The sequence below is a fragment of the Sycon ciliatum genome, chromosome 1 (genome assembly GCF_964019385.1).
Source record: "Sycon ciliatum chromosome 1, ocSycCili1.1, whole genome shotgun sequence".
Taxonomy (NCBI): Eukaryota; Metazoa; Porifera; class Calcarea; order Leucosolenida; family Sycettidae; genus Sycon; species Sycon ciliatum.
In genome coordinates this window covers 60,745,360-60,769,312 of record NC_088643.1, presented here as the reverse complement: position 1 = coordinate 60,769,312, position 23,953 = coordinate 60,745,360, and the positions used below count along the sequence as shown (strand labels likewise).

The following is a 23,953-nucleotide window of genomic DNA, read 5'->3' as shown; positions in this document are numbered from 1 at the left end:
AAGAAGAAAAGAAAAGAAATGAAATGAAAAGGAAAGAAAAGTAAAGAAAAGAAAAGAAAAAAGTCTACAGCACGAGGTATTCCCAGGCGGTCACCCATCCAAGTACTAACCTCGCCCGACGTTGCTTGACTTCGGTGATCGGACGAGAACCGGTATTTTCAACGTGGTATGGCCGTAGACATTCTTTTCCTTTCGCCGACTCCACTTACACTGAAAACACCCAGTGTCGCGCACGCACGCACAATAACCCACACAAATACATGCTAGGCGCACAGGTACAGTCCATAGCTGCCATCAGGGATCTAGGGCGTCTGCCTGCGTGCGGCTGCAAATACGCAATTGCATGCTGGGTCAGGGGTTCGGGGAAGAAAGAAAAAACACCTTTGAAGATAGACTGAAGCCGCTGAATAATCAAAAAGAACGTAGATCTACGCAGCACTGTCCTGTTTTCTGTGCGACGAACACTGAAGAAGAACTGAGCCCTGAAGCAAGGAAGACAAAGAAAGAGAAGAATAGAAGAAGAAGAAGAAAAGAAATGAAATGAAAAGGAAAGAAAAGAAAAGAAAAGAAAAGAAAAAAGTCTACAGCACGAGGTATTCCCAGGCGGTCACCCATCCAAGTACTAACCTCGCCCGACGTTGCTTGACTTCGGTGATCGGACGAGAACCGGTATTTTCAACGTGGTATGGCCGTAGACATTCTTTTCCTTTCGCCGACTCCCCTTATACTGAAAACACCCAGTGTCGCGCACGCACGCACAATAACACACACAAATAGATGCTGGGCGCACAGGTACAGTCCATAGCTGCCATCAGGGATCTAGGGCGTCTGCCTGCGTGCGGCTGCAAATACGCAATTGCATGCTGGGTCAGGGGTTCGGGGAAGAAAGAAAAAAACACCTTTGAAGATAGACTGAAGCCGCTGAATAATCAAAAAGAATGTAGATCTACGCAGCACTGTCCTGTTTTCTGTGCGACGAACACTGAAGAAGAACTGAGCCTTGCAGCAAGGAAGACAAAGAAAGAGAAGAAAAGAAGAAGAAGAAGAAGAAAAGAAATGAAATGAAAAGGAAAGAAAAGAAAAGAAAAGAAAAGAAAAGAAAAAAGTCTACAGCACGAGGTATATTCCCAGGCGGTCACCCATCCAAGTACTAACCTCGCCCGACGTTGCTTGACTTCGGTGATCGGACGAGAACCGGTATTTTCAACGTGGTATGGCCGTAGACATTCTTTTCCTTTCGCCGACTCCCCTTATACTGAAAACACCCAGTGTCGCGCACGCACGCACAATAACACACACAAATACATGCTGGGCGCACAGGTACAGTCCATAGCTGCCATCAGGGATCTAGGGCGTCTGCCTGCGTGCGGCTGCAAATACGCAATTGCATGCTGGGTCAGGGGTTCGGGGAAGAAAGAAAAAAACACCTTTGAAGATAGACTGAAGCCGCTGAATAATCAAAAAGAACGTAGATCTACGCAGCACTGTCCTGTTTTCTGTGCGACGAACACTGAAGAAGAACTGAGCCTTGCAGCAAGGAAGACAAAGAAAGAGAAGAAAAGAAGAAGAAGAAGAAGAGAAATGAAATGAAAAGGAAAGAAAAGAAAAGAAAAGAAAAGAAAAAAGTCTACAGCACGAGGTATTCCCAGGCGGTCACCCATCCAAGTACTAACCTCGCCCGACGTTGCTTGACTTCGGTGATCGGACGAGAACCGGTGTTTTCAACGTGGTATGGCCGTAGACATTCTTTTCCTTTCGCCGACTCCCCTTATACTGAAAACACCCAGTGTCGCGCACGCACGCACAATAACACACACAAATACATGCTGGGCGCACAGGTACAGTCCATAGCTGCCATCAGGGATCTAGGGCGTCTGCCTGCGTGCGGCTGCAAATACGCAATTGCATGCTGGGTCAGGGGTTCGGGGAAGAAAGAAAAAAACACCTTTGAAGATAGACTGAAGCCGCTGAATAATCAAAAAGAACGTAGATCTACGCAGCACTGTCCTGTTTTCTGTGCGACGAACACTGAAGAAGAACTGAGCCTTGCAGCAAGGAAGACAAAGAAAGAGAAGAAAAGAAGAAGAAGAAAAGAAATGAAATGAAAAGGAAAGGAAAGAAAAGAAAAGAAAAGAAAAGAAAAGAAAAAAGTCTACAGCACGAGGTATTCCCAGGCGGTCACCCATCCAAGTACTAACCTCGCCCGACGTTGCTTGACTTCGGTGATCGGACGAGAACCGGTATTTTCAACGTGGTATGGCCGTAGACATTCTTTTCCTTTCGCCGACTCCACTTATACTGAAAACACCCAGTGTCGCGCACGCACGCACAATAACACACACAAATACATGCTGGGCGCACAGGTACAGTCCATAGCTGCCATCAGGGATCTAGGGCGTCTGCCTGCGTGCGGCTGCAAATACGCAATTGCATGCTGGGTCAGGGGTTCGGGGAAGAAAGAAAAAAACACCTTTGAAGATAGACTGAAGCCGCTGAATAATCAAAAAGAACGTAGATCTGCGCAGCACTGTCCTGTTTTCTGTGCGACGAACACTGAAGAAGAACTGAGCCTTGCAGCAAGGAAGACAAAGAAAGAGAAGAAAAGAAGAAGAAGAAGAAGAGAAATGAAATGAAAACGAAAGAAAAGAAAAGAAAAGAAAAGAAAAAAGTCTACAGCACGAGGTATTCCCAGGCGGTCACCCATCCAAGTACTAACCTCGCCCGACGTTGCTTGACTTCGGTGATCGGACGAGAACCGGTATTTTCAACGTGGTATGGCCGTAGACATTCTTTTCCTTTCGCCGACTCCCCTTATACTGAAAACACCCAGTGTCGCGCACGCACGCACAATAACACACACAAATACATGCTGGGCGCACAGGTACAGTCCATAGCTGCCATCAGGGATCTAGGGCGTCTGCCTGCGTGCGGCTGCAAATACGCAATTGCATGCTGGGTCAGGGGTTCGGGGAAGAAAGAAAAAAACACCTTTGAAGATAGACTGAAGCCGCTGAATAATCAAAAAGAACGTAGATCTACGCAGCACTGTCCTGTTTTCTGTGCGACGAACACTGAAGAAGAACTGAGCCTTGCAGCAAGGAAGACAAAGAAAGAGAAGAAAAGAAGAAGAAGAGGAAAAGAAATGAAATGAAAAGGAAAGAAAAGAAAAGAAAAGAAAAGAAAAAAGTCTACAGCACGAGGTATTCCCAGGCGGTCACCCATCCAAGTACTAACCTCGCCCGACGTTGCTTGACTTCGGTGATCGGACGAGAACCGGTATTTTCAACGTGGTATGTGTAGTGTTATCTTGTATGTGTGTGTGTGTACCCATTGTGCATGCTTGTTTCTCTTATTTGTACTCTTCTCTTTATAGATGTCTCATGCACCGTAGTGTACCCTCTAGTACTCTACTAGATCCAGATATGGAGTACCCGCGACTGTCTTGCTGTATGATGTGTCTTTCACGACTATTTGTGTTCTTGCACGGAAAATGAAAAGGGTTCTTTGCCTCACAACGAGACCGTGTTGACTTGGTATTTTGGTGTGCTCTCGACACGTATTAAGGACGTCGGGAGAACATTACATGGTGGCAGCGGTGGGATTTCCTCTTTGACAGGATGGCGACAGGCGTTTCGAACAACCCTGTTTCCACTCCCACAACTACCTCCATCACGGTTTCCTCAGGTCCAAGTAATACTACGACTACTAGTAATGCTGGCTCGTCAGGAGCAGTCACTGTCTCGAGTGTTGGTCAAGCTGCACCCTCTGTCGTTTCCTCCGCGGCTGGGCTATCCCTCCCCACGGTATCATCTCTGGGTCCCGTGGCACCCCAGGTTCCGTCGATGATCCACCTTACCCAGGTAGCTCCTCCAGCCCCATTCGACTTCAAGTCCGCTGATGTGTGGGAGAAGTGGAGCAAGCGATTTACGAGATACAGGCTCGCCTCGGGTCTTCATATGCAGGCACAGTCCGTGCAAGTAAACTCTTTGTTATATTCGATGGGCGACGAGGCTGACGACCTCCTACTGAGTTTCCATTTATCAGACCAGGATGCGGACAACTACGACATCGTATTCCAGAAATTTGCAGACCATTATGGCAGGAAACGCAATCTGGTGTACGAGCGTGCGAAATTCCACCAGAGGTCCCAACAGCCCGGAGAGTCGATTGATGGCTACATAACTGATTTGTTTCGTTTGGCAGAACGTTGCAGCTTCAAGCAGCTCCACGACGAGATGATCCGTGATCGCCTTGTTGCAGGAGTTGCAGACACTGCCCTGTCCCAGAAAATGCAACTGGACCCATCTCTTACACTGGACAAAGCTCTGGCACAAGCTCGCCAGAAAGAGACTGTACGAACACAACAGTCCACTGTCCGTCACGGTTCGTCAGCTGGTGCAACTCTTCACCAAGTCCACGCTTTTGAACAGCAGCATCACCATGATCACTCTGCATGTGAGTCGTGTACCTGTGCACTGGAGCTGAATGCACTTAGCATGCGACCACAATCTCACCAAGGTGTGAAACATCCGGCCCAGTACAACCACGATTCAACTGGTCATGCTTCACAGCCCCGCAGTACACACAGTTACAGTGGTCATCCTCGCTCAAGTCAGTCTGCACCCAGGCACAGCTCTGGCGTTGATCAATCCAGTACCTGTCACTGGTGTGGTAAGGAACGCCATGCACGCACTCAATGCCCAGCTCGTCAGGCCAAGTGTTCATTTTGCGGCAAGATTGGACACTTTGCTGTTGTTTGTATGCAGAAGCACACTAGTAGCTCTCAGTCTGCCTCCAACACCAGTCACATGCATAGTCTGCAGTCCTCTGCTGCTAGCTCTGGTCCATTACAGTCTGCTGACCAGTGGCACTATCCTCCAGCCTACCTAGGTGCATTGTCCGCTGATACTGGGTGGTCTATGCCCATGCTGCTGCAGTCAGTGCCAGTTACAATGAAGGTCGACACTGGTGCAGACGTAACTGCCATCCCAGCCAGCTTATATGACGACATATCTGCTCACCATCAGCTCAGCCTCCAGGAATCCGACCGTACGCTGAAAGGTCCAGACAACGCAACTCTAGCTGTTTCAGGCCGCGTCACACTCAGTATCTGCCGTTCTGCATTTTCCGACTTTGCAGTAGACACAACAGTGTACGTGGTACCGCACCTGAAAACACCTCTGCTCGGCCGGCCAGCAATCGAAGCCCTACATATCTTCAGTCCGCCAGCAGATTTGCTCAGCGCAACTACCGGTACGTCTGAGCAGTCCTCCGTCAAATCGCAGTACCCTGAGCTCTTTGCGGGAGTTGGTTCGTTTGGCAGCGAGCACACGATTCGGCTGGTCGATAATGCACAGCCTTACTCTCTGCCTACACCACGCCGTATCTCTCTACCGATGGAAGCCAAAGTTATCGAAGAACTGCAGGCCCTCGAACAGAGTGGTGTCATTCGCAAGGTAACTGAGCCAACCGATTGGTGTGCCGGTATGGTAGTGGTTCCTAAACCCAACGGTAACGTGCGCATCTGTGGCGACTTTACCCGACTCAACCAGGCTATCCGACGGGAACGTCACATCATGCCAACAACCGATCACCTGCTTGCTCGCCTCGGCACAGCCAAGGTCTTCTCGAAGCTGGACGCGAACAAGGGCTTTCACCAGATCCCCTTGTCGCTGGAATCTCAACTGCTAACAACATTCATTACGCCCATCGGTCGTTTCTGCTTTCGACGACTCCCGTTTGGCATCTCCTCTGCACCTGAGTACTTCCAGAAGCAGATGTCTGACCTGCTGAGCGACCTGCCAGGCACAATCTGCATGATTGACGACGTTCTAACCTTCGGTGACGACGAACACGAGGAGGAGAAGAATCTGCATGCAGTCCTGCAGCGTCTCTCATCAGCCGGAATCACACTCAACCCAGACAAGTGTGCTTTCCACCAACGTTCAGTCAAGTTCCTGGGGCACATCCTCGACGACAACGGCATCCACCCTGATCCCCAGAAAGTGCGCGGCGTTCAGGAGCTGAAACCCTGCACGGATGTCCCAGCAGTACGTCGTTTCCTTGGCATGGCGAATCAGCTGGGAAAGTTTGTACCTGATCTGGCAACGATGTCCCAGCCACTGCGTGCTCTCCTGGTCAAAGGCCAGGAATGGTCCTGGACCGAGGAGCACCAAGCAGCATTCGACGCGATCAAGTCAGCCCTCAGTTCGCATCCAGTACTGGCGATGTACTCGACTACCCTGGATACGATCAGATCTGCAGACGCCTCATCATTCGGCCTGGGAGCAGTCCTCCTCCAGGTGCAGTCTGACGGCTCCATTCGTCCAGTTGCATATCAGTCCCGTTCTCTGACACCAGCTGAGACCCGCTATTCTCAAATCGAGAAAGAGGCTCTTGCTTCTACCTGGGCATGCGATCGTTTCGAACATTTCGTACTTGGCAAGCCGTTTACGATCCAGACCGACCACAAGCCGCTCATCCCGCTTCTAGGCAGCCGTGCTCTAGACGACCTACCGCCTAGAATTGTCCGCTTCCGTCTGAGGCTCCTTCGTTTCAATTTCCGCATTGTTCACGTGCCAGGCAAGGATCTCGCCATTGCTGACGCTCTCTCCAGAGCACCTGTTTCATCAGAACAAGTCGACAGCCAAGATGTTGATCTCCTCGCAGCTGAGACAGCAGCGCTCGTCGACTACGCCGTTGATTGTCTGCCTGCAACAACTAAACGCCTCGATGACATCGCCGAGTGGCAAGAGTCTGATCAAGTGTGTGAGTCGCTTGCTCGCTACTGCGCTGACGGCTGGCCACACTCATCCGACGCTCCTTCTGATGTTCGACCATACGTAGAACACCGGGCACACATCACACTTACCGATGACGGTCTGCTGCTCTACAACGACAGGTTGATCATTCCCGCATCTCATCGCGACGACATTCTGTCACGGCTCCACACTGGACACCAGGGCATAGCCAAGTGTCGCCGTCTTGCCCGCAACTCTGTCTGGTGGCCCTCCATCAATTCGGATATTCAGCTGTATGTTGCAAATTGCTCGACATGCGCCCGCATGCACACTCAACCAGCTGAACCGCTCATCCCAACAACACTCCCTGATCTACCATGGCAACGTCTAGCTGCTGACCTGTTCCACTTTGGTTCGCGTGACTTTCTCCTACTGGTAGACTACTACTCTCGCTACATCGAAGTCGTCCAGCTGACGTCAACATCATCCAAGGCTGTAATTACGCACCTGCAAAGTATCTTTGCCCGTCACGGTATTCCCGAGACATTGATGTCGGACAACGGTCCACAGTTTGCGTCTGAGGAGTTCCGTCGATTCGCCGAGGAGTTCTCATTCCAGCACGTAACCAGTTCTCCGCTATATCCGCAGGCTAATGGTCTCGCCGAAAGATCCGTTAAAACCGTCAAGCATCTATTCACTGCCTCTCCAGATTGGTACAGTGCGTTGCTCACGTATCGCAATACTCCTCTGGAATCCGGTTACAGTCCTGCACAGCTCCTAATGGGTAGACAACTCCGTTCACGTGTCCCCGTGTCCAGCTCGCAACTGCAACCTCAGGTGATTTCGACATCTGACTTTGCCGCCGCCGATGCAGCTCTCAAGGCCCGGCAAACCAGCAACTACAACGATCGGCACCGTACTCGTTCTCTGCCGCCTCTACAAGCTGAGCAACCAGTCTATCTCACGGATCGCCATGAGACTGGTACAGTACTCCGTCAACCCGCCATTCGCTCATACGTTGTGTCTACACCCTCGGGTGAATATCGTCGTAACCGTCGACACATTGTTGCTTTGCCGTCCGCACCTCCGGTTGCGCAGGTTCCGAAAGCAGCTTCAGCACCAGATACAACACCACTGCGTCCACCACAACCTACGACAACAAGTACCACATCGTCTACAACCTCTTCTACACACTCAGCCGTTCCTACATCCAGTACAACATCAGCAGGCACAACCATTACTCGTAGTGGTCGTACAGTGATGCCTCCTGATCGTTATGGTTTCTCTGACTGAACTCTTGCTCTGATCTACCACTGAACTCGCATCACCATTACCTCTTTCATCTCTTGCTCTGTTGCTCTACTCTTCTCTACGCTTTTCTCATGCGTATGTGTGTATGTGCGTGTTCTTCTTCTTTTGCGGAAGGGAGGGATAGGATTATACATAAATGTTTTGCATTATTTGGTCTTCTCGTCTTGTCTTTCTCTTTCCAACTTTCACTGCTATGCTCTTTCTCCTTTTTGAAGAAGGGGAGATGTAGTGTTATCTTGTATGTGTGTGTGTACCCATTGTGCATGCTTGTTTCTCTTATTTGTACTCTTCTCTTTATAGATGTCTCATGCACCGTAGTGTACCCTCTAGTACTCTACTAGATCCAGATATGGAGTACCCGCGACTGTCTTGCTGTATGATGTGTCTTTCACGACTATTTGTGTTCTTGCACGGAAAATGAAAAGGGTTCTTTGCCTCACAACGAGACCGTGTTGACTTGGTATTTTGGTGTGCTCTCGACACGTATTAAGGACGTCGGGAGAACATTACAGTATGGCCGTAGACATTCTTTTCCTTTCGCCGACTCCCCTTATACTGAAAACACCCAGTGTCGCGCACGCACGCACAATAACACACACAAATACATGCTGGGCGCACAGGTACAGTCCATAGCTGCCATCAGGGATCTAGGGCGTCTGCCTGCGTGCGGCTGCAAATACGCAATTGCATGCTGGGTCAGGGGTTCGGGGAAGAAAGAAAAAAACACCTTTGAAGATAGACTGAAGCCGCTGAATAATCAAAAAGAACGTAGATCTACGCAGCACTGTCCTGTTTTCTGTGCGACGAACACTGAAGAAGAACTGAGCCTTGCAGCAAGGAAGACAAAGAAAGAGAAGAAAAGAAGAAGAAGAAGAAAAGAAATGAAATGAAAAGGAAAGAAAAGAAAAGAAAAGAAAAGAAAAAAGTCTACAGCACGAGGTATTCCCAGGCGGTCACCCATCCAAGTACTAACCTCGCCCGACGTTGCTTGACTTCGGTGATCGGACGAGAACCGGTATTTTCAACGTGGTATGGCCGTAGACATTCTTTCCCTTTCGCCGACTCCCCTTATACTGAAAACACCCAGTGTCGCGCACGCACGCACAATAACACACACAAATACATGCTGGGCGCACAGGTACAGTCCATAGCTGCCATCAGGGATCTACGGCGTCTGCCTGCGTGCGGCTGCAAATACGCAATTGCATGCTGGGTCAGGGGTTCGGGGAAGAAAGAAAAAAACACCTTTGAAGATAGACTGAAGCCGCTGAATAATCAAAAAGAACGTAGATCTACGCAGCACTGTCCTGTTTTCTGTGCGACGAACACTGAAGAAGAACTGAGCCTTGCAGCAAGGAAGACAAAGAAAGAGAAGAAAAGAAGAAGAAGAAGAAGAAGAAGAAGAAAAGAAATGAAATGAAAAGGAAAGAAAAGAAAAGAAAAGAAAAGAAAAAAGTCTACAGCACGAGGTATTCCCAGGCGGTCACCCATCCAAGTACTAACCTCGCCCGACGTTGCTTGACTTCGGTGATCGGACGAGAACCGGTATTTTCAACGTGGTATGGCCGTAGACATTCTTTTCCTTTCGCCGACTCCCCTTATACTGAAAACACCCAGTGTCGCGCACGCACGCACAATAACACACACAAATACATGCTGGGCGCACAGGTACAGTCCATAGCTGCCATCAGGGATCTAGGGCGTCTGCCTGCGTGCGGCTGCAAATACGCAATTCCATGCTGGGTCAGGGGTTCGGGGAAGAAAGAAAAAAACACCTTTGAAGATAGACTGAAGCCGCTGAATAATCAAAAAGAACGTAGATCTACGCAGCACTGTCCTGTTTTCTGTGCGACGAACACTGAAGAAGAACTGAGCCTTGCAGCAAGGAAGACAAAGAAAGAGAAGAAAAGAAGAAGAAGAAGAAGAAAAGAAATGAAATGAAAAGGAAAGAAAAGAAAAGAAAAGAAAAGAAAAAAGTCTACAGCACGAGGTATTCCCAGGCGGTCACCCATCCAAGTACTAACCTCGCCCGACGTTGCTTGACTTCGGTGATCGGACGAGAACCGGTATTTTCAACGTGGTATGGCCGTAGACATTCTTTTCCTTTCGCCGACTCCCCTTATACTGAAAACACCCAGTGTCGCGCACGCACGCACAATAACACACACAAATACATGCTGGGCGCACAGGTACAGTCCATAGCTGCCATCAGGGATCTAGGGCGTCTGCCTGCGTGCGGCTGCAAATACGCAATTCCATGCTGGGTCAGGGGTTCGGGGAAGAAAGAAAAAAACACCTTTGAAGATAGACTGAAGCCGCTGAATAATCAAAAAGAACGTAGATCTACGCAGCACTGTCCTGTTTTCTGTGCGACGAACACTGAAGAAGAACTGAGCCTTGCAGCAAGGAAGACAAAGAAAGAGAAGAAAAGAAGAAGAAGAAGAAGAAAAGAAATGAAATGAAAAGGAAAGAAAAGAAAAGAAAAGAAAAGAAAAAAGTCTACAGCACGAGGTATTCCCAGGCGGTCACCCATCCAAGTACTAACCTCGCCCGACGTTGCTTGACTTCGGTGATCGGACGAGAACCGGTATTTTCAACGTGGTATGGCCGTAGACATTCTTTTCCTTTCGCCGACTCCCCTTATACTGAAAACACCCAGTGTCGCGCACGCACGCACAATAACACACACAAATACATGCTGGGCGCACAGGTACAGTCCATAGCTGCCATCAGGGATCTAGGGCGTCTGCCTGCGTGCGGCTGCAAATACGCAATTGCATGCTGGGTCAGGGGTTCGGGGAAGAAAGAAAAAAACACCTTTGAAGATAGACTGAAGCCGCTGAATAATCAAAAAGAACGTAGATCTACGCAGCACTGTCCTGTTTTCTGTGCGACGAACACTGAAGAAGAACTGAGCCTTGCAGCAAGGAAGACAAAGAAAGAGAAGAAAAGAAGAAGAAGAAGAAGAAAAGAAATGAAATGAAAAGGAAAGAAAAGAAAAGAAAAGAAAAGAAAAAAGTCTACAGCACGAGGTATTCCCAGGCGGTCACCCATCCAAGTACTAACCTCGCCCGACGTTGCTTGACTTCGGTGATCGGACGAGAACCGGTGTTTTCAACGTGGTATGGCCGTAGACAACCTTTCCCTTTCGCCGACTCCCCTTATACTGAAAACACCCAGTGTCGCGCACGCACGCACAATAACACACACAAATACATGCTGGGCGCACAGGTACAGTCCATAGCTGCCATCAGGGATCTACGGCGTCTGCCTGCGTGCGGCTGCAAATACGCAATTGCATGCTGGGTCAGGGGTTCGGGGAAGAAAGAAAAAAACACCTTTGAAGATAGACTGAAGCCGCTGAATAATCAAAAAGAACGTAGATCTACGCAGCACTGTCCTGTTTTCTGTGCGACGAACACTGAAGAAGAACTGAGCCTTGCAGCAAGGAAGACAAAGAAAGAGAAGAAAAGAAGAAGAAGAAGAAGAAGAAGAAAAGAAATGAAATGAAAAGGAAAGAAAAGAAAAGAAAAGAAAAGAAAAAAGTCTACAGCACGAGGTATTCCCAGGCGGTCACCCATCCAAGTACTAATCTCGCCCGACGTTGCTTGACTTCGGTGATCGGACGAGAACCGGTATTTTCAACGTGGTATGGCCGTAGACATTCTTTTCCTTTCGCCGACTCCCCTTATACTGAAAACACCCAGTGTCGCGCACGCACGCACAATAACACACACAAATAGATGCTGGGCGCACAGGTACAGTCCATAGCTGCCATCAGGGATCTAGGGCGTCTGCCTGCGTGCGGCTGCAAATACGCAATTGCATGCTGGGTCAGGGGTTCGGGGAAGAAAGAAAAAAACACCTTTGAAGATAGACTGAAGCCGCTGAATAATCAAAAAGAACGTAGATCTACGCAGCACTGTCCTGTTTTCTGTGCGACGAACACTGAAGAAGAACTGAGCCTTGCAGCAAGGAAGACAAAGAAAGAGAAGAAAAGAAGAAGAAGAAGAAGAAAAGAAATGAAATGAAAAGGAAAGAAAAGAAAAGAAAAGAAAAGAAAAAAGTCTACAGCACGAGGTATTCCCAGGCGGTCACCCATCCAAGTACTAACCTCGCCCGACGTTGCTTGACTTCGGTGATCGGACGAGAACCGGTATTTTCAACGTGGTATGGCCGTAGACATTCTTTTCCTTTCGCCGACTCCCCTTATACTGAAAACACCCAGTGTCGCGCACGCACGCACAATAACACACACAAATACATGCTGGGCGCACAGGTACAGTCCATAGCTGCCATCAGGGATCTAGGGCGTCTGCCTGCGTGCGGCTGCAAATACGCAATTGCATGCTGGGTCAGGGGTTCGGGGAAGAAAGAAAAAAACACCTTTGAAGATAGACTGAAGCCGCTGAATAATCAAAAAGAACGTAGATCTACGCAGCACTGTCCTGTTTTCTGTGCGACGAACACTGAAGAAGAACTGAGCCTTGCAGCAAGGAAGACAAAGAAAGAGAAGAAAAGAAGAAGAAGAAGAAGAGAAATGAAATGAAAAGGAAAGAAAAGAAAAGAAAAGAAAAGAAAAAAGTCTACAGCACGAGGTATTCCCAGGCGGTCACCCATCCAAGTACTAACCTCGCCCGACGTTGCTTGACTTCGGTGATCGGACGAGAACCGGTGTTTTCAACGTGGTATGGCCGTAGACATTCTTTTCCTTTCGCCGACTCCCCTTATACTGAAAACACCCAGTGTCGCGCACGCACGCACAATAACACACACAAATACATGCTGGGCGCACAGGTACAGTCCATAGCTGCCATCAGGGATCTAGGGCGTCTGCCTGCGTGCGGCTGCAAATACGCAATTGCATGCTGGGTCAGGGGTTCGGGGAAGAAAGAAAAAAACACCTTTGAAGATAGACTGAAGCCGCTGAATAATCAAAAAGAACGTAGATCTACGCAGCACTGTCCTGTTTTCTGTGCGACGAACACTGAAGAAGAACTGAGCCTTGCAGCAAGGAAGACAAAGAAAGAGAAGAAAAGAAGAAGAAGAAGAAGAGAAATGAAATGAAAACGAAAGAAAAGAAAAGAAAAGAAAAGAAAAAAGTCTACAGCACGAGGTATTCCCAGGCGGTCACCCATCCAAGTACTAACCTCGCCCGACGTTGCTTGACTTCGGTGATCGGACGAGAACCGGTATTTTCAACGTGGTATGGCCGTAGACATTCTTTCCCTTTCGCCGACTCCCCTTATACTGAAAACACCCAGTGTCGCGCACGCACGCACAATAACACACACAAATACATGCTGGGCGCACAGGTACAGTCCATAGCTGCCATCAGGGATCTAGGGCGTCTGCCTGCGTGCGGCTGCAAATATGCAATTGCATGCTGGGTCAGGGGTTCGGGGAAGAAAGAAAAAAACACCTTTGAAGATAGACTGAAGCCGCTGAATAATCAAAAAGAACGTAGATCTACGCAGCACTGTCCTGTTTTCTGTGCGACGAACACTGAAGAAGAACTGAGCCTTGCAGCAAGGAAGACAAAGAAAGAGAAGAAAAGAAGAAGAAGAGGAAAAGAAATGAAATGAAAAGGAAAGAAAAGAAAAGAAAAGAAAAGAAAAAAGTCTACAGCACGAGGTATTCCCAGGCGGTCACCCATCCAAGTACTAACCTCGCCCGACGTTGCTTGACTTCGGTGATCGGACGAGAACCGGTATTTTCAACGTGGTATGGCCGTAGACATTCTTTTCCTTTCGCCGACTCCCCTTATACTGAAAACACCCAGTGTCGCGCACGCACGCACAATAACACACACAAATACATGCTGGGCGCACAGGTACAGTCCATAGCTGCCATCAGGGATCTAGGGCGTCTGCCTGCGTGCGGCTGCAAATACGCAATTGCATGCTGGGTCAGGGGTTCGGGGAAGAAAGAAAAAAACACCTTTGAAGATAGACTGAAGCCGCTGAATAATCAAAAAGAACGTAGATCTACGCAGCACTGTCCTGTTTTCTGTGCGACGAACACTGAAGAAGAACTGAGCCTTGCAGCAAGGAAGACAAAGAAAGAGAAGAAAAGAAGAAGAAGAAGAAAAGAAATGAAATGAAAAGGAAAGAAAAGAAAAGAAAAGAAAAGAAAAAAGTCTACAGCACGAGGTATTCCCAGGCGGTCACCCATCCAAGTACTAACCTCGCCCGACGTTGCTTGACTTCGGTGATCGGACGAGAACCGGTATTTTCAACGTGGTATGGCCGTAGACATTCTTTCCCTTTCGCCGACTCCCCTTATACTGAAAACACCCAGTGTCGCGCACGCACGCACAATAACACACACAAATACATGCTGGGCGCACAGGTACAGTCCATAGCTGCCATCAGGGATCTAGGGCGTCTGCCTGCGTGCGGCTGCAAATATGCAATTGCATGCTGGGTCAGGGGTTCGGGGAAGAAAGAAAAAAACACCTTTGAAGATAGACTGAAGCCGCTGAATAATCAAAAAGAACGTAGATCTACGCAGCACTGTCCTGTTTTCTGTGCGTCGAACACTGAAGAAGAACTGAGCCTTGCAGCAAGGAAGACAAAGAAAGAGAAGAAAAGAAGAAGAAGAAGAAAAGAAATGAAATGAAAAGGAAAGAAAAGAAAAGAAAAGAAAAGAAAAAAGTCTACAGCACGAGGTATTCCCAGGCGGTCACCCATCCAAGTACTAACCTCGCCCGACGTTGCTTGACTTCGGTGATCGGACGAGAACCGGTGTTTTCAACGTGGTATGGCCGTAGACATTCTTTTCCTTTCGCCGACTCCCCTTATACTGAAAACACCCAGTGTCGCGCACGCACGCACAATAACACACACAAATACATGCTGGGCGCACAGGTACAGTCCATAGCTGCCATCAGGGATCTAGGGCGTCTGCCTGCGTGCGGCTGCAAATACGCAATTGCATGCTGGGTCAGGGGTTCGGGGAAGAAAGAAAAAAACACCTTTGAAGATAGACTGAAGCCGCTGAATAATCAAAAAGAACGTAGATCTACGCAGCACTGTCCTGTTTTCTGTGCGACGAACACTGAAGAAGAACTGAGCCTTGCAGCAAGGAAGACAAAGAAAGAGAAGAAAAGAAGAAGAAGAAGAAAAGAAATGAAATGAAAAGGAAAGAAAAGAAAAGAAAAGAAAAAAGTCTACAGCACGAGGTATTCCCAGGCGGTCACCCATCCAAGTACTAACCTCGCCCGACGTTGCTTGACTTCGGTGATCGGACGAGAACCGGTGTTTTCAACGTGGTATGGCCGTAGACATTCTTTTCCTTTCGCCGACTCCCCTTATACTGAAAACACCCAGTGTCGCGCACGCACGCACAATAACACACACAAATACATGCTGGGCGCACAGGTACAGTCCATAGCTGCCATCAGGGATCTAGGGCGTCTGCCTGCGTGCGGCTGCAAATACGCAATTGCATGCTGGGTCAGGGGTTCGGGGAAGAAAGAAAAAAACACCTTTGAAGATAGACTGAAGCCGCTGAATAATCAAAAAGAACGTACAGTCAACTTCGCTTATAACGACATTCGGCGGGGCATCAGAAAAGTGTCCTTATTCGCGAAGTGTCCTTATAACCGAAGTCCCATTTGAATGTATGTGAACCCATATTTTGTATAGTATGACATGCATATCAAAATCAAGCTCTTTTCTTGCTCTATGTCAATGTGTACTTTATTTTCATATTGCAGTTGAAAGGAACTAAAAATTCAATATGCAAGGGAAATCAATTGAAAAATATGCCTTTTTGAGCCATCTACAGGGCCAGAGACATGTACATGACTGTACATGTATGATGATTACTGTACAATCATGTACAACTACATGTACATTGTACATATAGGTGTGCTGGTAAATCCAACAATTTTGAAGCCAACATAATTATAAAAGGAAGAAAAAGCCCCCCCCCCCCCGCCCCCTTGGCTGCATTCTCTTGCATGTGTGCCTTTATAATAATATCCATCACCATAGGTTCTGGTACTTCTGCATGACAGGTACATGTACTTGACTGACAGGTACTTGAAATAGCTGTCAAAAGCCCAGAAAGTCGTTATTCAAGCAGTGAATATGACCTCGGGGCACTAAAAGCATGTCGCTATACGCGAATTGTCGTTATTCAGATAGTCGTTATATCCGAAGTAAAATGTATACAGTTAGATGGGACTTTGCTCTGGGCATGGAAATTCGGTCGTTATTCGCGAATTGTCGTTATATCCGCAGTCGTTATTGGCGAAGTTGACTGTAGATCTACGCAGCACTGTCCTGTTTTCTGTGCGACGAACACTGAAGAAGAACTGAGCCTTGCAGCAAGGAAGACAAAGAAAGAGAAGAAAAGAAGAAGAAGAGGAAAAGAAATGAAATGAAAAGGAAAGAAAAGAAAAGAAAAAAGTCTACAGCACGAGGTATTCCCAGGCGGTCACCCATCCAAGTACTAACCTCGCCCGACGTTGCTTGACTTCGGTGATCGGACGAGAACCGGTATTTTCAACGTGGTATGGCCGTAGACATTCTTTTCCTTTCGCCGACTCCCCTTATACTGAAAACACCCAGTGTCGCGCACGCACGCACAATAACACACACAAATACATGCTGGGCGCACAGGTACAGTCCATAGCTGCCATCAGGGATCTAGGGCGTCTGCCTGCGTGCGGCTGCAAATACGCAATTGCATGCTGGGTCAGGGGTTCGGGGAAGAAAGAAAAAAACACCTTTGAAGATAGACTGAAGCCGCTGAATAATCAAAAAGAACGTAGATCTACGCAGCACTGTCCTGTTTTCTGTGCGACGAACACTGAAGAAGAACTGAGCCTTGCAGCAAGGAAGACAAAGAAAGAGAAGAAAAGAAGAAGAAGAAGAAAAGAAATGAAATGAAAAGGAAAGAAAAGAAAAGAAAAGAAAAGAAAAAAGTCTACAGCACGAGGTATTCCCAGGCGGTCACCCATCCAAGTACTAACCTCGCCCGACGTTGCTTGACTTCGGTGATCGGACGAGAACCGGTATTTTCAACGTGGTATGGCCGTAGACATTCTTTCCCTTTCGCCGACTCCCCTTATACTGAAAACACCCAGTGTCGCGCACGCACGCACAATAACACACACAAATACATGCTGGGCGCACAGGTACAGTCCATAGCTGCCATCAGGGATCTACGGCGTCTGCCTGCGTGCGGCTGCAAATACGCAATTGCATGCTGCGTCAGGGGTTCGGGGAAGAAAGAAAAAAACACCTTTGAAGATAGACTGAAGCCGCTGAATAATCAAAAAGAACGTAGATCTACGCAGCACTGTCCTGTTTTCTGTGCGACGAACACTGAAGAAGAACTGAGCCTTGCAGCAAGGAAGACAAAGAAAGAGAAGAAAAGAAGAAGAAGAGGAAAAGAAATGAAATGAAAAGGAAAGAAAAGAAAAGAAAAGAAAAGAAAAAAGTCTACAGCACGAGGTATTCCCAGGCGGTCACCCATCCAAGTACTAACCTCGCCCGACGTTGCTTGACTTCGGTGATCGGACGAGAACCGGTATTTTCAACGTGGTATGGCCGTAGACATTCTTTTCCTTTCGCCGACTCCCCTTATACTGAAAACACCCAGTGTCGCGCACGCACGCACAATAACACACACAAATACATGCTGGGCGCACAGGTACAGTCCATAGCTGCCATCAGGGATCTACGGCGTCTGCCTGCGTGCGGCTGCAAATACGCAATTGCATGCTGGGTCAGGGGTTCGGGGAAGAAAGAAAAAAACACCTTTGAAGATAGACTGAAGCCGCTGAATAATCAAAAAGAACGTAGATCTACGCAGCACTGTCCTGTTTTCTGTGCGACGAACACTGAAGAAGAACTGAGCCTTGCAGCAAGGAAGACAAAGAAAGAGAAGAAAAGAAGAAGAAGAAGAAGAAAAGAAATGAAATGAAAAGGAAAGAAAAGAAAAGAAAAGAAAAGAAAAAAGTCTACAGCACGAGGTATTCCCAGGCGGTCACCCATCCAAGTACTAACCTCGCCCGACGTTGCTTGACTTCGGTGATCGGACGAGAACCGGTATTTTCAACGTGGTATGGCCGTAGACATTCTTTTCCTTTCGCCGACTCCCCTTATACTGAAAACACCCAGTGTCGCGCACGCACGCACAATAACACACACACACAAATACATGCTGGGCGCACAGGTACAGTCCATAGCTGCCATCAGGGATCTACGGCGTCTGCCTGCGTGCGGCTGCAAATACGCAATTGCATGCTGGGTCAGGGGTTCGGGGAAGAAAGAAAAAAACACCTTTGAAGATAGACTGAAGCCGCTGAATAATCAAAAAGAACGTAGATCTACGCAGCACTGTCCTGTTTTCTGTGCGACGAACACTGAAGAAGAACTGAGCCTTGCAGCAAGGAAGACAAAGAAAGAGAAGAAAAGAAGAAGAAGAAGAAGAAAAGAAATGAAATGAAAAGGAAAGAAAAGAAAAGAAAAGAAAAGAAAAGAAAAAAGTCTACAGCACGAGGTATTCCCAGGCGGTCACCCATCCAAGTACTAACCTCGCCCGACGTTGCTTGACTTCGGTGATCGGACGAGAACCGGTATTTTCAACGTGGTATGGCCGTAGACATTCTTTCCCTTTCGCCGACTCCCCTTATACTGAAAACACCCAGTGTCGCGCACGCACGCACAATAACACACACAAATACATGCTGGGCGCACAGGTACAGTCCATAGCTGCCATCAGGGATCTACGGCGTCTGCCTGCGTGCGGCTGCAAATATGCAATTGCATGCTGGGTCAGGGGTTCGGGGAAGAAAGAAAAAACACCTTTGAAGATAGACTGAAGCCGCTGAATAATCAAAAAGAACGTAGATCTACGCAGCACTGTCCTGTTTTCTGTGCGTCGAACACTGAAGAAGAACTGAGCCTTGCAGCAAGGAAGACAAAGAAAGAGAAGAAAAGAAGAAGAAGAAGAAAAGAAATGAAATGAAAAGGAAAGAAAAGAAAAGAAAAGAAAAGAAAAAAGTCTACAGCACGAGGTATTCCCAGGCGGTCACCCATCCAAGTACTAACCTCGCCCGACGTTGCTTGACTTCGGTGATCGGACGAGAACCGGTGTTTTCAACGTGGTATGGCCGTAGACATTCTTTTCCTTTCGCCGACTCCCCTTATACTGAAAACACCCAGTGTCGCGCACGCACGCACAATAACACACACAAATACATGCTGGGCGCACAGGTACAGTCCATAGCTGCCATCAGGGATCTAGGGCGTCTGCCTGCGTGCGGCTGCAAATACGCAATTGCATGCTGGGTCAGGGGTTCGGGGAAGAAAGAAAAAAACACCTTTGAAGATAGACTGAAGCCGCTGAATAATCAAAAAGAACGTAGATCTACGCAGCACTGTCCTGTTTTCTGTGCGACGAACACTGAAGAAGAACTGAGCCTTGCAGCAAGGAAGACAAAGAAAGAGAAGAAAAGAAGAAGAAGAAGAAGAAGAAGAAAAGAAATGAAATGAAAAGGAAAGAAAAGAAAAGAAAAGAAAAGAAAAAAGTCTACAGCACGAGGTATTCCCAGGCGGTCACCCATCCAAGTACTAACCTCGCCCGACGTTGCTTGACTTCGGTGATCGGACGAGAACCGGTATTTTCAACGTGGTATGGCCGTAGACATTCTTTTCCTTTCGCCGACTCCCCTTATACTGAAAACACCCAGTGTCGCGCACGCACGCACAATAACACACACAAATAGATGCTGGGCGCACAGGTACAGTCCATAGCTGCCATCAGGGATCTAGGGCGTTTGCCTGCGTGCGGCTGCAAATACGCAATTCCATGCTGGGTCAGGGGTTCGGGGAAGAAAGAAAAAAACACCTTTGAAGATAGACTGAAGCCGCTGAATAATCAAAAAGAACGTAGATCTACGCAGCACTGTCCTGTTTTCTGTGCGACGAACACTGAAGAAGAACTGAGCCTTGCAGCAAGGAAGACAAAGAAAGAGAAGAAAAGAAGAAGAAGAAGAAGAAGAAAAGAAATGAAATGAAAAGGAAAGAAAAGAAAAGAAAAGAAAAGAAAAAAGTCTACAGCACGAGGTATTCCCAGGCGGTCACCCATCCAAGTACTAACCTCGCCCGACGTTGCTTGACTTCGGTGATCGGACGAGAACCGGTATTTTCAACGTGGTATGGCCGTAGACATTCTTTTCCTTTCGCCGACTCCCCTTATACTGAAAACACCCAGTGTCGCGCACGCACGCACAATAACACACACAAATACATGCTGGGCGCACAGGTACAGTCCATAGCTGCCATCAGGGATCTAGGGCGTCTGCCTGCGTGCGGCTGCAAATACGCAATTCCATGCTGGGTCAGGGGTTCGGGGAAGAAAGAAAAAAACACCTTTGAAGATAGACTGAAGCCGCTGAATAATCAAAAAGAACGTAGATCTACGCAGCACTGTCCTGTTTTCTGTGCGACGAACACTGAAGAAGAACTGAGCCTTGCAGCAAGGAAGACAAAGAAAGAGAAGAAAAGAAGAAGAAGAAGAAGAAAAGAAATGAAATGAAAAGGAAAGAAAAGAAAAGAAAAGAAAAGAAAAGAAAAAAGTCTACAGCACGAGGTATTCCCAGGCGGTCACCCATCCAAGTACTAATAGTCCGCAGTCCAGGGTGCAGAATTGTGACTTTTTGTTCGCCACGAAAGGGCACCAAGGTTTGACATGACCAAATGAAAGAGCAAGAGCAGGGCTTTCCAGGCATGTGTCTCTTGATTAGCTGTGTTGGGGCTTTGTTGACCAAATCGCCACAATTGTTTTTCTACGCGTTGCCATGGCAACTGGATCATGAATTTGAATTTTGAGGCTATTGCAAGCATCATAGCAATGTTTGTGAACTGTATTCGAGCCACAGAGGCTGAGGAAAGCCAGCATGCGACATTTTACTGAATTTGGATGAAGCATAGGCATGTAGAGAGGAGAAATAGTACTGTACAATAGTACAACATGCGACACAGTTGTCATTATAGCAATAAAAACTGCTTTATGGCAGTTTTCTAAAAAAAGTTATTGTGTTCTAGTCCATGGACCCCGTCTAAAAAGTAAGAAATTAACGAAATGTGATAGCCGAAAATTAAAATTTCACACAAAACCTCACAATAATCACAACACTTGAAATGCTGCTTTCAACACTAAACTTGTACTGCACCAACAATTGGCAACATGCATGTCATGCATGCATAGGAAAGAGGATCACGAGGGGAAAAGGTCTTCTACATGTAGCTTTTCATTCTGTGTGTGATTATTGTGATGTTTTGTGTGAAATTTTAATTTTCGGCTATCACATTTCGTTAATTTCTTACTTTTTAGACGGGGTCCATGGACTAGAACACAATAACTTTTTTTAGAAAACTGCCATAAAGCAGTTTTTATTGCTATAATTTCTTTTGTTTTTTCTGTCACCAATCAATGGAATGTCTTACATGTATATCAATATGTAAATGATGGCCTTCACATCATATCAATACCGTATTATACGCATTGATGTGCAAGCCTTTTCTTGCAGAAAATGGCACTAGCATGTTCTTCTGCGGGGAAACATGTGAGTAGTGGTGGACCGTGGTGATACTTTTTTTTTATACGGAGGTCATTCTGTGCATGTTGCTGTAGCAGAATTTCATAAAATTGTCTTGCCTTTCAGATATTTCAGATTTCCCCACCCTCGATCAGATTTATTTGAGAAATGTAACCAGGTGCGTGTCACAGATGTTTTTGTTGATTCTGTGTTTATAATGGTTTATAATCATGGGTTATCGTGAGAAGGTCATCCTGCATCATATTGAACTGAAATCGTAATCCTGTTGATGTCGATACAACTTTTTGAAGTAGTTCAATGACTTCAAACTGTTAGCCCACGATTGTCTAAAACAACACAGCAAAGGAGGAACAATAAACATGTATTAAAATGTAAACAAATACATTGCTGAGTCCGACACCTCGTTCCAACAACTACACTGATCCTGAGGATAAAAGGGGCAAGGCTATGGTTGGAGGTACTGAGAGATAAACAAGGCACTCCATAATAATAAAATCTTGCACATTGGATTGGATTGGATTGGATTTTTATTTATAGTGGTGACTATAACAGACAATTGCCTAATAACAATAGACCCACTCGAGGGAAAGATGCAAAAAGATATGAATAATTAATATAATAATAGACTACCGGTATTGGATAGGTGATCATGTTCGCATTTTGCATAGCTGAAAGTCATAATTACTAGCGTGAAAAAGCAAGGCATTGGGGTAACAGTTTCTTAAAACGGGCGGAGTTATCCACACAGCGAGCTAGAGGGTGCAAATCATTCCACAGCTTAGCACATTGGAAGGAAGCGCCATGACGGGCAAAGGCAGTTCTGAGCATGGGCAACTTAAGAGTGCGTGATACAAGGCTGCGCGTTGCAAGACCATTATTTAAACGCTCGAACATTTGACTTAATGTGACACTACAGCGGCCTTCCAAACAGCGCCACGTCAGATACAGTAATTTCTTGCAATACATGGTTGCCAAACGATCTAGACCAAGTCTCGCAAATAAAGGGCTTGATGGGCTACAAAAAACAGTATCGTACACTGAACGCAAAGCTCGCTTTAGCATTCGTTCAAGCCTACCTAACTGGGTTAAGGAAAGGCCAGCAGAAAAACAATTTGATGCATATAGAAAATCTGGCAACACTAGGCACTTTACTAAGGTTTCTCGGCAAGTCAGCGGAATATTGTGTCGATTTCGGAACAGAATACCAATTTTACTGGCTAGTTTGAAGACCATAGAATCAACTTGAGTGCTCCAAGAAAGATCCTGGTCCAAATGTATTCCAAGGTACTTTGCACATGTCACTTGCTTGAGCTGCACTCCATGGCAGTAGACTGAAAATTGGTGGTCAGTAATATGTGGCGTAGACAGGAAGAGCACTTGTGTCTTCCGAGCATTTAGAATTAAATTGCGGTTTGACAGCCAGGTACTAATGGCTGAGACAGCTGCAGACAGGGAGTTGCTAAGCGCATTCTTCTGCGTACCGCAAACATACAATAGAATATCGTCAGCAAAAAGGAAAAGAATGTCTACGGCCATACCACGTTGAAAATACCGGTTCTCGTCCGATCACCGAAGTCAAGCAACGTCGGGCGAGGTTAGTACTTGGATGGGTGACCGCCTGGGAATACCTCGTGCTGTAGACGTTTTTCTTTTCTTTTCTTTTCTTTTCTTTTCTTTCCTTTTCATTTCATTTCTTTTCTTCTTCTTTTCTTCTCTTTCTTTGTCTTCCTTGCTGCAAGGCTCAGTTCTTCTTCAGTGTTCGTCGCACAGAAAACAGGACAGTGCTGCGTAGATCTACGTTCTTTTTGATTATTCAGCGGCTTCAGTCTATCTTCAAAGGTGTTTTTTTCTTTCTTCCCCGAACCCCTGACCCAGCATGCAATTGCGTATTTGCAGCCGCACGCAGGCAGACGCCCTAGATCCCTGAACGCAGCTATGGACTGTACCTGTGCGCCTAGCATGTATTTGTGTGGGTTATTGTGCGTGCGTGCGCGACACTGGGTGTTTTCAGTATAAGGGGAGTCGGCGAAAGGAAAAGAATGTCTACGGCCATACCACGTTGAAAATACCGGTTCTCGTCCGATCACCGAAGTCAAGCAACGTCGGGCGAGGTTAGTACTTGGATGGGTGACCGCCTGGGAATACCTCGTGCTGTAGACTTTTTTCTTTTCTTTTCTTTTCTTTCCTTTTCATTTCATTTCTTTTCTTCTTCTTCTTTTCTTCTCTTTCTTTGTCTTCCTTGCTGCAAGGCTCAGTTCTTCTTCAGTGTTCGTCGTACAGAAAACAGGACAGTGCTGCGTAGATCTACGTTCTTTTTGAT

At 47.1% G+C, this 23,953-nt stretch overlaps 29 non-coding genes and 1 pseudogene across 29 annotated transcripts; 2 read left to right on the top strand and 28 right to left on the bottom strand.

Moving 5' to 3' along the window:
• Nucleotides 1-61: 61 nt before the first annotated feature.
• LOC135807558 (5S ribosomal RNA) lies at nucleotides 62-180 on the bottom strand. Its single transcript, XR_010551833.1, has one exon. It is a non-coding gene; the product is annotated as a 5S ribosomal RNA (ribosomal RNA).
• A 398-nt stretch (nucleotides 181-578) lies between these two features.
• LOC135807557 (5S ribosomal RNA) lies at nucleotides 579-697 on the bottom strand. The gene has a single exon (XR_010551832.1). It is a non-coding gene; the product is annotated as a 5S ribosomal RNA (ribosomal RNA).
• Nucleotides 698-1,104: 407 nt separating this feature from the next.
• On the bottom strand, nucleotides 1,105-1,225 carry LOC135807738 (5S ribosomal RNA). Its single transcript, XR_010552005.1, has one exon. It is a non-coding gene; the product is annotated as a 5S ribosomal RNA (ribosomal RNA).
• A 399-nt stretch (nucleotides 1,226-1,624) lies between these two features.
• On the bottom strand, nucleotides 1,625-1,743 carry LOC135807304 (5S ribosomal RNA). Its single transcript, XR_010551591.1, has one exon. It is a non-coding gene; the product is annotated as a 5S ribosomal RNA (ribosomal RNA).
• Nucleotides 1,744-2,149: 406 nt separating this feature from the next.
• On the bottom strand, nucleotides 2,150-2,268 carry LOC135807556 (5S ribosomal RNA). Its single transcript, XR_010551831.1, has one exon. It is a non-coding gene; the product is annotated as a 5S ribosomal RNA (ribosomal RNA).
• A 399-nt stretch (nucleotides 2,269-2,667) lies between these two features.
• LOC135807555 (5S ribosomal RNA) lies at nucleotides 2,668-2,786 on the bottom strand. The gene has a single exon (XR_010551830.1). It is a non-coding gene; the product is annotated as a 5S ribosomal RNA (ribosomal RNA).
• Nucleotides 2,787-3,185: 399 nt separating this feature from the next.
• Nucleotides 3,186-3,302, bottom strand: LOC135807756 (5S ribosomal RNA; annotated as a pseudogene).
• Nucleotides 3,303-8,975: 5,673 nt separating this feature from the next.
• LOC135807554 (5S ribosomal RNA) lies at nucleotides 8,976-9,094 on the bottom strand. Its single transcript, XR_010551829.1, has one exon. It is a non-coding gene; the product is annotated as a 5S ribosomal RNA (ribosomal RNA).
• Nucleotides 9,095-9,505: 411 nt separating this feature from the next.
• LOC135807553 (5S ribosomal RNA) lies at nucleotides 9,506-9,624 on the bottom strand. Its single transcript, XR_010551828.1, has one exon. It is a non-coding gene; the product is annotated as a 5S ribosomal RNA (ribosomal RNA).
• Nucleotides 9,625-10,026: 402 nt separating this feature from the next.
• Nucleotides 10,027-10,145, bottom strand: LOC135807552 (5S ribosomal RNA). The gene has a single exon (XR_010551827.1). It is a non-coding gene; the product is annotated as a 5S ribosomal RNA (ribosomal RNA).
• Nucleotides 10,146-10,547: 402 nt separating this feature from the next.
• On the bottom strand, nucleotides 10,548-10,666 carry LOC135807551 (5S ribosomal RNA). The gene has a single exon (XR_010551826.1). It is a non-coding gene; the product is annotated as a 5S ribosomal RNA (ribosomal RNA).
• Nucleotides 10,667-11,068: 402 nt separating this feature from the next.
• On the bottom strand, nucleotides 11,069-11,187 carry LOC135807273 (5S ribosomal RNA). The gene has a single exon (XR_010551561.1). It is a non-coding gene; the product is annotated as a 5S ribosomal RNA (ribosomal RNA).
• Nucleotides 11,188-11,595: 408 nt separating this feature from the next.
• On the bottom strand, nucleotides 11,596-11,714 carry LOC135807661 (5S ribosomal RNA). The gene has a single exon (XR_010551933.1). It is a non-coding gene; the product is annotated as a 5S ribosomal RNA (ribosomal RNA).
• Nucleotides 11,715-12,116: 402 nt separating this feature from the next.
• On the bottom strand, nucleotides 12,117-12,235 carry LOC135807550 (5S ribosomal RNA). The gene has a single exon (XR_010551825.1). It is a non-coding gene; the product is annotated as a 5S ribosomal RNA (ribosomal RNA).
• A 399-nt stretch (nucleotides 12,236-12,634) lies between these two features.
• On the bottom strand, nucleotides 12,635-12,753 carry LOC135807752 (5S ribosomal RNA). Its single transcript, XR_010552017.1, has one exon. It is a non-coding gene; the product is annotated as a 5S ribosomal RNA (ribosomal RNA).
• Nucleotides 12,754-13,152: 399 nt separating this feature from the next.
• On the bottom strand, nucleotides 13,153-13,271 carry LOC135807548 (5S ribosomal RNA). Its single transcript, XR_010551823.1, has one exon. It is a non-coding gene; the product is annotated as a 5S ribosomal RNA (ribosomal RNA).
• A 399-nt stretch (nucleotides 13,272-13,670) lies between these two features.
• Nucleotides 13,671-13,789, bottom strand: LOC135807547 (5S ribosomal RNA). The gene has a single exon (XR_010551822.1). It is a non-coding gene; the product is annotated as a 5S ribosomal RNA (ribosomal RNA).
• A 399-nt stretch (nucleotides 13,790-14,188) lies between these two features.
• LOC135807546 (5S ribosomal RNA) lies at nucleotides 14,189-14,307 on the bottom strand. The gene has a single exon (XR_010551821.1). It is a non-coding gene; the product is annotated as a 5S ribosomal RNA (ribosomal RNA).
• Nucleotides 14,308-14,706: 399 nt separating this feature from the next.
• LOC135807634 (5S ribosomal RNA) lies at nucleotides 14,707-14,825 on the bottom strand. The gene has a single exon (XR_010551907.1). It is a non-coding gene; the product is annotated as a 5S ribosomal RNA (ribosomal RNA).
• Nucleotides 14,826-15,219: 394 nt separating this feature from the next.
• On the bottom strand, nucleotides 15,220-15,338 carry LOC135807520 (5S ribosomal RNA). The gene has a single exon (XR_010551796.1). It is a non-coding gene; the product is annotated as a 5S ribosomal RNA (ribosomal RNA).
• Nucleotides 15,339-16,467: 1,129 nt separating this feature from the next.
• LOC135807545 (5S ribosomal RNA) lies at nucleotides 16,468-16,586 on the bottom strand. Its single transcript, XR_010551820.1, has one exon. It is a non-coding gene; the product is annotated as a 5S ribosomal RNA (ribosomal RNA).
• A 399-nt stretch (nucleotides 16,587-16,985) lies between these two features.
• Nucleotides 16,986-17,104, bottom strand: LOC135807544 (5S ribosomal RNA). The gene has a single exon (XR_010551819.1). It is a non-coding gene; the product is annotated as a 5S ribosomal RNA (ribosomal RNA).
• A 399-nt stretch (nucleotides 17,105-17,503) lies between these two features.
• LOC135807543 (5S ribosomal RNA) lies at nucleotides 17,504-17,622 on the bottom strand. Its single transcript, XR_010551818.1, has one exon. It is a non-coding gene; the product is annotated as a 5S ribosomal RNA (ribosomal RNA).
• Nucleotides 17,623-18,024: 402 nt separating this feature from the next.
• LOC135807542 (5S ribosomal RNA) lies at nucleotides 18,025-18,143 on the bottom strand. Its single transcript, XR_010551817.1, has one exon. It is a non-coding gene; the product is annotated as a 5S ribosomal RNA (ribosomal RNA).
• A 411-nt stretch (nucleotides 18,144-18,554) lies between these two features.
• On the bottom strand, nucleotides 18,555-18,673 carry LOC135807540 (5S ribosomal RNA). The gene has a single exon (XR_010551816.1). It is a non-coding gene; the product is annotated as a 5S ribosomal RNA (ribosomal RNA).
• A 398-nt stretch (nucleotides 18,674-19,071) lies between these two features.
• Nucleotides 19,072-19,190, bottom strand: LOC135807405 (5S ribosomal RNA). The gene has a single exon (XR_010551685.1). It is a non-coding gene; the product is annotated as a 5S ribosomal RNA (ribosomal RNA).
• A 408-nt stretch (nucleotides 19,191-19,598) lies between these two features.
• Nucleotides 19,599-19,717, bottom strand: LOC135807539 (5S ribosomal RNA). The gene has a single exon (XR_010551815.1). It is a non-coding gene; the product is annotated as a 5S ribosomal RNA (ribosomal RNA).
• A 405-nt stretch (nucleotides 19,718-20,122) lies between these two features.
• Nucleotides 20,123-20,241, bottom strand: LOC135807538 (5S ribosomal RNA). Its single transcript, XR_010551814.1, has one exon. It is a non-coding gene; the product is annotated as a 5S ribosomal RNA (ribosomal RNA).
• Nucleotides 20,242-23,157: 2,916 nt separating this feature from the next.
• On the top strand, nucleotides 23,158-23,276 carry LOC135807670 (5S ribosomal RNA). Its single transcript, XR_010551940.1, has one exon. It is a non-coding gene; the product is annotated as a 5S ribosomal RNA (ribosomal RNA).
• A 398-nt stretch (nucleotides 23,277-23,674) lies between these two features.
• On the top strand, nucleotides 23,675-23,793 carry LOC135807536 (5S ribosomal RNA). The gene has a single exon (XR_010551812.1). It is a non-coding gene; the product is annotated as a 5S ribosomal RNA (ribosomal RNA).
• Nucleotides 23,794-23,953: the final 160 nt, after the last annotated feature.